This window comes from Chelonoidis abingdonii, chromosome 11 (assembly GCF_003597395.2).
Source record: "Chelonoidis abingdonii isolate Lonesome George chromosome 11, CheloAbing_2.0, whole genome shotgun sequence".
In the NCBI taxonomy this organism is placed as follows: Eukaryota; Metazoa; Chordata; order Testudines; family Testudinidae; genus Chelonoidis; species Chelonoidis abingdonii.
This window is the reverse complement of record NC_133779.1, coordinates 16,790,934-16,801,430: the sequence shown is the minus strand read 5'-3', so window position 1 is coordinate 16,801,430 and position 10,497 is coordinate 16,790,934.

Below are 10,497 nucleotides of genomic sequence, written 5' to 3'. Positions count from 1 at the left end.
AACGGCTGAGTCCAACAGCATGTCGCTGGTCAAGGCTGAATAAGCAACTTCCCCTCCCCCATCGCTGTCTCTGTCCCCCACATCTCTGCACTTCCCACAGCAGGAAACCACCTGGGCACCCGTGTGCTCCTAACTCCCTGGGCAGCTGTGCCGGCACCCTCACTCCCCGACTCGGCCCCCCCAATTGCTCAGCCCTACTGGTGTCCCTCATCCCGACTCGCAGCCCCCCCTATCGGACCATCCCTGCCCCCTCACCAGCCCTGCTGGTGCCCTTCACTCCCCACCCTTCAGCCCCTCAATCGCCCCAGCCCTGCCGGTGTCCCTCACTCCTGACCCGCAGCCCGATTCGCCCAGCCTGCCCCCTCCCAGCCTGCTTAGTGCCCCTCAGTGCCGACCCGACAGCCCCCGATCGCCCAGCCCTGCCCCCCCAGCTCTTGTCCGGTGCCCCTCACTCCCTACCCGCAGCCCCCGCATTGCCAGCCCTGCACCACGTCACTCTGTCGGTGCCCTCACTCCCAACTCACAGCCCCCAATCCTCAGCCCTGCGGTGCCGCCTCACTCCCAACCTCTCAGCCCCTATCGCCCACCTGACGGTGTCCCTCAACTCCGACCTGCAGCCCCCGATCCAGCTCGTCCCCTTCAGGCTCTGCGGGGCCCCTCACTCCACCCGCAGCCTCCCCGATCACCCACCCTGCCCCCCAGCTCTGTCGGTGCCCACTCCCAACCGCCAGCACCCGATGCCCAGCCCTGCCCCTATCTCGTCGGTGCCGCTTCACTCCCGACCCGCAGCGCCACCCCGATCGCCCAGCCTGCCCCCCCAGCTCTGGGGTCGGCCCCTGCACTCCCGACCGCACCCCCCGATCGCCCTAGACCTCCCCCACCAGCCTCTGCTGGTGCCCCTCACTCCTGACCCACAGACCTGATTGCCCGCCCTGCCCCCCACGCTCTGTCGGTGCCCCTCACTCCCGACCCGCACCCCTGATCACCAGCTCTGCCCCTTCCAGCTCTGGGCTGGGGTCCTCCACTCCCAACCCGCAGCCCCCATCGCCCAGGCCCTGCCTAAGCGTGCTCTGCCCCTCCCTCCCGACCCGCAGCCCCCCCAATCGTCCAGCCCTGCCCCCTCAGCTCTGCTGGTGCCCCTCACTGAGCCCACAGCCCCGATCGCCCGCCCTGCCCCCTCCCACTCGGTGGTCCCCTCACTCCCTACCCGCAGCCCCCCGCATTGCCCAGCCCTGCACCACGCAGCTCTGTCGGTGCCCCTCACTCCCAACCGCAGCCCCCCAATCGCTCAGCCCCGCTGGTCCCTCACACCGCGACTCACAGCCCCCCGATCGCCCAGCCCCTGCCCATCCCACTCTGCTGGGCCCCTCACTGCCCAACTCTCCAGCCCTCATCGCCAGCCCTGCCGGTGTCCTCACTCCCGACCTGCAGCCCCGATCACCACAGCTCTGCCCCTTCAGCTCTTGGCTGGGCCCCCACTCCCAACCCGCAGCCCCAGTTCGCCCAGCCTGCCCCTAAGCCGCTCTGCCCCTCCCCAACCACAGCCCCCGATCGCCCAGCCTGGCCCCCAGCTCTGTCGATGCCCCCTCACTTCCTACCCGCAGCCCCCGATCGCCCAGCCCCTGCACCACGCAGCTCTGTCAGTGCCCTCACTCCCGACCGCAGCCGCCCAATCGCCCAGCCCTTGCGGTGTCCTCAATCCCGACCTGCAGCCCCCGATCACCAGCTCTGCCCCCTTCCAGCTCTGCTGGGTGGCCCTCACTGCCCGACCACACAGCCCCTGATGCCAGCCCTGCCCCCCACAGCTGTTCGGTGCCCCTCACTCCCGACCCGCAACCCCCCGATCAGCCAGCCCCTGCACCCCCAGCCTGCTGGTCCCCTCACTCCCGACCCGCGGGCCCTTGATCGCCCATCCCTGCACCGCCCACTGCCCGGTGCCCCTCACCTCTCACGCGCGCCCCCGATCGCCCAGCCCTGCACCTCCCAGCCCTGCCGGTGCCCCTCACTTCCCAGAACCGCAGTCCCCCCGATCGCGCCACCCCGTCCGGACCCTCACTCGCCGCGACTCGCAGCCTCCCAATCGCCCAGCCCTGCCCCCCCAGCCCTGCTGGTGCCCCTCCACTCCGACCCGCAGCCCCACAATCGCCCACCTCGCCCCCCTAACTCTGTCGGTGCCCCTCACTCCCGACTCGCAGCCCCCAACGCCCAGCCCTGCCCCTCCAGCCCTGCTGGTGCCGCCTCACTTCCGACTCGCAGCCCCCCGATCCGCCCAGCCTTCCCCCCCAGCCCTGCTGGTGCCCTCACTCCGACGCGCAGCCCCGATCGCCCAGCCCTGCCGGGCCCCTCACCCGCCGGCGCTCCAGGACCGAGCTGGTTCTGGTTTTCTCGCTATCTGACCCGGCCCAGCCCTGCAGCAACCAGCGGACCCAGGCGTCCGGCGTGGTGGGGGAAGGGGGAGGACTCCAGGGCGCAGGCTTCATGCCTCAGTGTCCCCCCACCTCAGGCAGCACGCACCCTTACCTGGGGCCAGATGGGGGGAGCTAGTGCCGGGGCTCCCCCAAACTCCCCATGCCAGGGGTCCCCAAACCCTCCTGGCCAGGAGCGCCCCCCCTGCCCAGTCTGCAGGGATCCTGCATGCTCTGCCCCATCTCCCAGCTGCGGCGTGGGCGAGGGAAGACGGGGGCTTGTCACTTGCCTGCGCCCCCCTCCCCCCAGTCTCCATCCCATGCCTGAGCACTTGCCCCATAGTGACACTTCTGCCCCCAGTGCCCCCACTCCATCTGCCCATCCCCCACGTGTGGGGTCAACTCACCGAGATGGGGGCTGGGGCCCGTGGAGGTGCCGGGGTCGAAGCCCCCAGGGGGAGTAGCGCGGGGCCGGGGGGGCAGAGGCCGGTCTCGTCTCGCCCCCTCAGCCAAGTTCCAAAACTTGGACTCGTCCCGCCCCCCGCCGCCCCCGATTCGCAGCGATGTCCAGGCGATGCGCGGCGTTAAAATATAATCGCCCCCCGCGAACATTCCGTCCCTCACCCGAATTTAAGCGGTGGATCGCGCTAAGGTGGAATCGCAACGTCTCGGGGGGGGGTGGTGGCAGGAGGGATGGGGGACGTTGGGGGGAAGGTGCTGGGAAGCCAGAAGGGGAAGTGGGAGGGACCTGGGGAAAGGGCCGTTGGGGGCGGGGGCGTTCAGAGGGGCATGGACGGGAAGGGGCTGTTGGGGAGTGGGGGCGCTGGGAGAGAGAAGGGGGGCGGTGAAGGGGGCGTTGGGGGGCAGTGGGGGGAAGGGGCAGTGGGGGCGCTGGAGAGAGAGAGGGCGTTTAGGGGCGGGGGAGGCCCTGGGGGGGAAGGGGCCGTGGGGGGCCGCTGGGAGACCCCATAGCCCGGGAACTCCAACGGCTCCAGCCGCCGCGCGTCAGTCCCGCCCCCCCCGCCTGGTGCCGGTTACAGCAGCCGGGGGTGAGCGGGGGCCCGAGGGGGCGGGGCAGCCCGGGGTGGAGGGGGGGCGGTCCCACCCCCACCCCCGCGGCTGATGCAAGGCGCCTGAATCACCACGGTGGCACTGCGCCCCCCGCCTGGCGGCAGGTGGACCGGCGGGTGCGGGCCGTTGGGGGGGGTTCCCGGGGGGGGTCAGGTTTGGGGCTTCTGGGTCAACGGCCCCTCCCCAGGGGGGCTGCTCGTCAAACCCGGACTCCTGGGTTCCCTCCCCGGCTCGGGGGGTTGCGAGCGCGATGCAATTACTGCCTTTAATTGTTTCATATTGTGTTTTCCCCCCCAGTTCTTCCTCTGAGACCCTCCCCTGGGGTGCGGCTGGGTGGGGGGGGCGCGGGCTTGGTATGGGACCCCTCGCCCGGGCTGGGGTGGGCTGGCCTCTGGGGGGGGCTGGGTATGGGGGCCCTCGGCCCGGCCGCTGTGTGGGCTTGCTCTGGGGGGGGCTGGGTATGGGGGACCGCCTCGCCCGACGCTGGTGCGCTGGGTCGGGGGGCGCGGGGCTGGGTGGTGCGGGGACCCCTCGGCCTGGCGCTGGGGTGCGGCCTGCTTAGGGGAGGCCGCAGGGCTGGGTATGGGGGACCCTCGCCCGCCCTGGGGTGCGGCTGGCTCTGGGGGGGTGCGTATCGGGACCCCTTGCCGGTGCTGGGGTGCGCGGCTCTGGGGAGGGCGGGGGGCTGGGTGTGCGGCTGTTCTCGGGGTGCGCGTGGGCTGTTTGAGGCTGAGGTGGGGAATGGAGGTGCCTGCTGCACACCTCGAGCAGGAGGGGGCGTTCAGCGGCTTGGGCAGTGTTTGGGACGAGCTGGGGCGTGATCCTACAATCCAGGCATGGGATCGCTGGAGCAGGGTGGCATCTCCACAGCGGTGCGGGGAGACCCCTCCTCCTGTGCCTGGTTTAACTGGAGTGTAGGAGGCCTGCAGGAACTGGGACTCCTCAGCTGGGGAACTGCTGTGGGAACTTCACCGCGCCGGGGTCCACAGCCCGTCCTCCAAGCCCCAAAGCAATTAGACTGCCTTGGCATCGTGCCTGTGCATTTAAGGCCCCCCTGCCCCGGGCAGGCCCTTGCCTGAGGGTTGGGGGGGAGGAAGTCCAAGTTGTGAGCCTGCCCCCTGCTCACGCTACATGCTGGAGCACCCAGACCCCACCCCCCCGGCACTGAGAACCTTTGTGAGGCCTGGCAGAGCTGGGGCAATTGGCAGTCAGGGCACCGGGCAATCTCTGTTTGGCGCGACCTCCCCTGCTGGGACTCGGCACTGGCCCCCCGGATGGGAGGAGAAATCTGCCCCTGGTGCCCATCCCAGAGCAGCGCTGAAGCAGGGCGGTAGTGAGGGGCGGGAGGCCCCTTATGGATTAGTCTGAAGTGCGGGGTGATTATGGGTCCCTATAGATTTCCGAAGCTGTGGTGGAGGGACTGGGCCAACAAAACCCTATATGATTTCCAGAGCCAGGGGGGGTTTTTTTTTTTTTCTTTTGTGGGGGCCCTATAGATTTTGGGTCCCAGGGCAGTTGGACCCTGTAGGTTTCTGTGCTGGGACCGTAGATTTTGGTAACCTGGGGGTGGCTGGGTGTATGGTCCCTATAGGGGGCAGCCATGGGGGGCGCAGGCAGGGCTGGGCTGAGAGCAGTGTCTCCAAACACTTTGGGCACTGTCATGTTAACCTAGGGCTTGGAGTGGGGCAGTAGCGGGGCAACCCTCCTGTTGTTTTTTTTTTGGGTATTTTTGCAAAAAAAAGGCCCCAAACAAGCCTTGACACCCATATACCCACCCCCCGCACCCCACCCCAGAGGGGCCGCATCCCAGCACTGGGCGAGGGGTCCCCGTGTACCCAGCCCTGCGTCTCCACCCCAGAGGGCCATCCCAGTGCTTGCAACAAGGGGTCCCTGGATAACCCACCCCACGCCCCATCCCAGAGGGGCCGCGTCCCAGCACCGCTGGTGCGAAAAGCCCCAATCTATCCTGATCAGTTCGGTCATTTGTTTCTCAGCAGATTTTCTTTGGGTTCTGGGGGCCGGTGAGTGAGTGGATCTGGCAAGGGGGGACAAGGGCGTTTGCACGTGCAGGACACGTGTGTGTGTTCTGGGCCCAAGCGAGGGCTGTGTTTTGGAAAGTGCGTGCGGGTTGGCGGTTCCCCTGGGGCCAGAGGAGCTGGTGTGAATGATGGTGCGAGCGATGCTCAGGTGCAGGCCGTTCCCGTGTCAGGGTGCGTGGCCCCAGCCCCTCGCCTGCACCGCCCGCGCCGCCATGGACAAGGTGAAGCGGAGGAGGAGGGGACGAGCCCGGGGAGCTCTGCTGGGGGTCTGTCAGAGGAGCCCCCCGCCCGCCCGGCCTGGAGTAGCACAGGCTGAATACATCTGGCCAGGTCGGCTTCTCCGTGGCCTCGCAAACACTGGCGGCTTCCCCTACCTGTGCCACCAAACGGGGGAGTGAGTGGGGGCGTGGAGGGGGCTGGTTAAACAAGGGGGGGCTCAAGGGGATTGGGGGGCAGGGCAAGAGGATCTCAAGTTATGGGGGGTGCTGGGGATTGGGGCAGGAACAGGGTGGGATTAACGTTTTGTGGCCTAGCCCTCCCTGTGCTTCCAGTTGCCCCTTCCCTAGGAGGTGGGCCCATGCCGTGCACACGCCCCCTGCTCAACACCGACCCCCCGCCCCCCCCCCCAATTCTCTGTGGCCAGCTGTGCATGCCCTCCTAGACCTGCCAGCAAATGGCACAATACTTGACGCCAGCACCCTGCCACAGCCCCCACAAATGCCCAGAACCCCCCACTCCCCTAGTGCCCCACACACAGAGTCTTGCCCCATGCCCTCACAGCAGCACCTGCCCAGGCCCTCCAGATGACGCCCCTTCCCCACGCCCTGCCCCCAGCCCGTGCTCACCGCCGCGCTGGGAGGCGACTGTGTCTGCCAGGCTGAGCCGGCAGCCATGCCGGGGTCGGATTCAGCTCTGGCCTCCCCCGGGTCACCCAGGACCCACTTACCTGGAAGGGGCCAGCCAACACCCCCCACTGTCTCCCCCACACACAGACCTTGCCTGAGACTGGCCGGTGGTGGGCAGCAGAACTGCCGGAGCCGGAGGTGCCCTGGGATCTCGGCTGGGGGGTGAGAGCAGGGGGGGGGTCAGGGTGGAGAGAGCCACAGCCGGACCGCAGCCTGGCTAAGAGGAGTAAGTGGTGGGGCAGGTGGGGGAGCCAGTGGGGTCTTAGGGTGCAGGGCGAGCAGAGCAGGTTTGGAGGGCCCTCTGAGCATGGCCTGGCTCCATGGCACAGGTTGATGGGCCCGGGGGCTGGGTCTCCAGGACTATGTCTCGGGGGAGTTGGGTCTCTGTGGGTGGCCTCCAGACTTGTAAAATCCTCCCCCCATCGCCGCCCTGCAGGAGCCTTCATCCTCGCTCTACCCTGATCCTATCCTGGTGGTGGGGATCCCTCTTACTCCTTATGTCTGTGGCTGGGCAGAGCATCCGCCAGGTGCAGCATCGGGGTCTGCAGCACTTAGCCCCCGCCTGGTTGCATCGGCTTCGCAGGCTGCGTGTGAGTGCGTGGGGCACTGCCTGCTGGGGAAGCTCGCAGTCACCAGTGGAGAATTTCCTGCGGGTTTCCGGGTGTTCTCGTTGCCTGCCCTGCCCGCCTCCTGGGGGGGCCTGGCTCGTGCTGGGAAAAGGGTCCCCATGTCCCTAATCACTTGTTCCCACTGTGTGCCGGGGACCAGTCTCCCAGCACCGGGCGAGGGTCCCCGTGTCCCTGCCCCAGGGGCCCATCTAGCCGGGCCGAGGGGGTCCCCGTGTCCCCTACCCTAGTGACCCATCCCTGCACAGGTGAGGTGTCCCTGTGCTCTGACACAGAACCCCCCAGGGGCGCTCCTGGCACCGGGCGAGGGTTCCCCGGTCCCCAGCCCCGGGCTCACCTTCCTCCGTGCCAGGTCTGCGATTTGTTTCTCTATTAAACGTTGATCATCGCTGAGCTTTCTACCTCAGCAACTCCTTTCGTGGCATTCCTGCCGCTGGGGCCAGCTGCCCTACCAGCCAACCCAGCCAAGCCAGTAAGATGCTACAGCCCCTGCTGCCACTGGGGGCGCCACTTCCCCTCCAGTCCCTGGTCCACAGGCCCCATTTGAATCCGAGCTACAGATGTGGGGCGGGGGAGGGAAGGGGGCGCAGGCCGGTTCCAACCTGGCTGGGCTGGAACCGGGGTGGGGGTGGCGCTGCCTGGTTCCGACCCACTGCCGCGGGGAGGTTCTACCTGGCCTGGCTGAACCGGGGGGGGGTGGCCTGCCTGGTTCCGACACCGGCTGGGCCGCGGGAGTTCTGACTGGCTGGCTGGAAGACCGGTGGGGGGGTGGCGCTGCCTGGTTCCGACCCGGCCTGGGCCGCGGGGAGGTTCTGACCTGGCTGGGCTGGAACCGGGGGTGGGGGGGGTGGCGCTGCCCTGTTCTGACCCGGCTGGGCCGCAACTACGGGGAGGTTCCTGACCTGGCCTGGCGCGGGGACGGTTAATGCGCCGCTGGGTGGAACGGGGGGTGGCGCTGCCTGTTCCGACCTCGGCTGCCGCTCGGGAAGTTCTGACCCGGCTGGGCTGTGGAACCGGGGGGTGGCGCTGCCCCTGGTTCCAACCCGGCTGGGCTGGAACCGGGGGCGGGGGGTGCGCTGCTGGTCGCGACCCGGTTGGCCGCGGGAGGTTTCCGACCTGGCTGGCCGCGGAGGTTCTGACCGCTGGGCTGGAACCGGGGGGGGGGTGGTCTGCTGGTTCCCGACCCGGCTCGGGCCGCGGGAGGTTCATGACCTGGCTGGGCCGCGGGGAGGTTCTGACACGGCTGGGTCTGACCGGGGGGGGGGAAGAGGGGTGGCGTTGCTGCTGGTTCCGACCCGGCTTGGGCGCGGAGGTTCCGACTGGCTGGGCTGGAAACCGGGGGGGGTGGCGCTGCCTGGTTCCGACCGCTGGGGCCGCGGGGAGTTCCGACCGCTGGGCCGTGAACCGGGGGCGGGGGGATGGCGCTGCCCTGGTCCGGACCATGGCATGGAGCCGCGGGAGAAGGTTCCGACCCGGCTGGGCCTGGAACCGGGGGGGTGGGGTGGGAGGGTGGCGCTGGCTGGTTCCGACCCGGCTGGGCCGCGGGAGTTCTGACCTGGCTGGGCTGGAACGGGGGGGGGGGGGATGGGGGATGGCGCTGCTGTTCCGACCCGGCTGGGCCGCGGGGAGGTTCTGACCTGGCTGGGCTGGAACCGGGGGGTGGGGTGGGGGTGGCGCTGCCTGGTCCGACCCGGCTGGCCGCGGGGAGTCGACCCGGCTGGGCTCGTGTTTGGCAGAACCCGAATGTGCCCCGAGCTCCCCCACCACCTACTACTGGTACTCGGGAGGCGCTGGCGTGAGCGAGTCGATCGGATGCCGAGCGGAGGGGCAGCGGACGGGCGCCTGCCCATGCTGGGGCCTGGGCCCTGGTCTGCGGCGCCCTCATCGGGGCATCAAGTCCTCTGGGCAAGGTGAGCTCAGCCCCGCCCCTCCCACCATCTTCCCACCAGCTGCCCTCGCGAGGCCCTCCCGACCTCCACACCTGCTCACCGGGTCTTCTCATTACCTCCCCCATGAATAACCTTTCTCCCAAACTGAACCTTAGCGTCCCCAATCCTGGTGCTTAACATAGAACTCCCAAGCTTAATTACCAGCCTTGGATTTATTTCGCTGCCACCAACCAGGGAACCGTGCCTGGTACACACTGAACCCCTGCCAAGACCCTCCCCTGGGAACCCCCAGACCCAGAAGCTCTGAGTCTTACGGCAAGGGAACTAACGCCCGTCCCTTCCCCCTCCCTCTCAACACGCCAGGACTGTTCCCTCTGACTGAGAGAGCTTGATGCAAGTCTCTTTAAATCACAACACCAAAGAACGCATGTCTCCTTATTGCACACAAGAACAAACCCGCCAAATACAAGAAACAGAGATGATTATCTCATCCACCTCCCACACAACTCCTGGTGCTGCCCGTAACAAGCTACCGGCTCCGTAGATCTAACACAAGATAACGAAATCCCCTCACCCTGCCCTTAACCTACCCAGAGAGAAACTCAACCAATCTTAAAAAGAAAAACTTTATATAAAAAGAAAGAAAATACAGAAGAAATAACCAAAAATTCTAGAGAGACTGACGGAAAGACGGTCGTAGGAAAAAATACGATATGCTATATGGTGCGTACAGGAATGGCTTGGAAGGAGACCTACAGACGCTAAGCATGGCGATCAGAGTCTATTCCTACCCTCTCTATCTAACTCTCTCCTGGCATCACAGATGACAATATCAGGGCTATTGCTTATAAGAAAATAATAATAACAGTTTGATTCAACAGAGATCCAATGAAACATTCAGCAAACTCCACACAGTCATACAAAACAAACATATAAAAGCCTATTGTTTGCTAACCTTGTACTTACGCTGGGAACAGAAGGGTAAGAAGCTTGGAGATAGAGAAAAAAACACCTTCCCTCAGTAGCCAGAGAAAACACAGGCAGAACAAACCCAAAACCAGAAAGTTCCCTCCCTCACTTTGAAAAATCCGGTTTCCTGGTTGTCCCTCTGTCAGCGTGTTTTGGTCCCATTTTACTGCCTTTACGGAAAAGAAACATTAACACCTTAGCTATCTGTTTATGACCCCCCCCCCGCCCGTCTGTCCTGGGGTGGGCAGGAAGATCAGGCCCAGATGTTTCGGGGCGGCACATAAGCTTCTCCCCGGTGTGGGAGGTCAGCGGGGTGGGCAAGCGGGGAGGGCTGTTGGGGCAAGGGTGCGAGCCCCCCATCCTGCCCCTGCCCCCCCCAGGTGCTGTATTTCAGTCTCCCTCCTTTCCCTACGTGGTGCTGCTCTGCTTCCTGGTGCGGGCTCTGCTGAACGGGGCGGCTGACGGCATCCGCATCATGTTCCACGGCCCCCAGGTGAGAGGCGGGGATGGCTCCTTGGACAATCGGTCCCCGGCCGGTCCAGCCCTCATCCTGGCCTGATCTCCCTCTCTCCCGCACTCCGGCTGGATTCCCC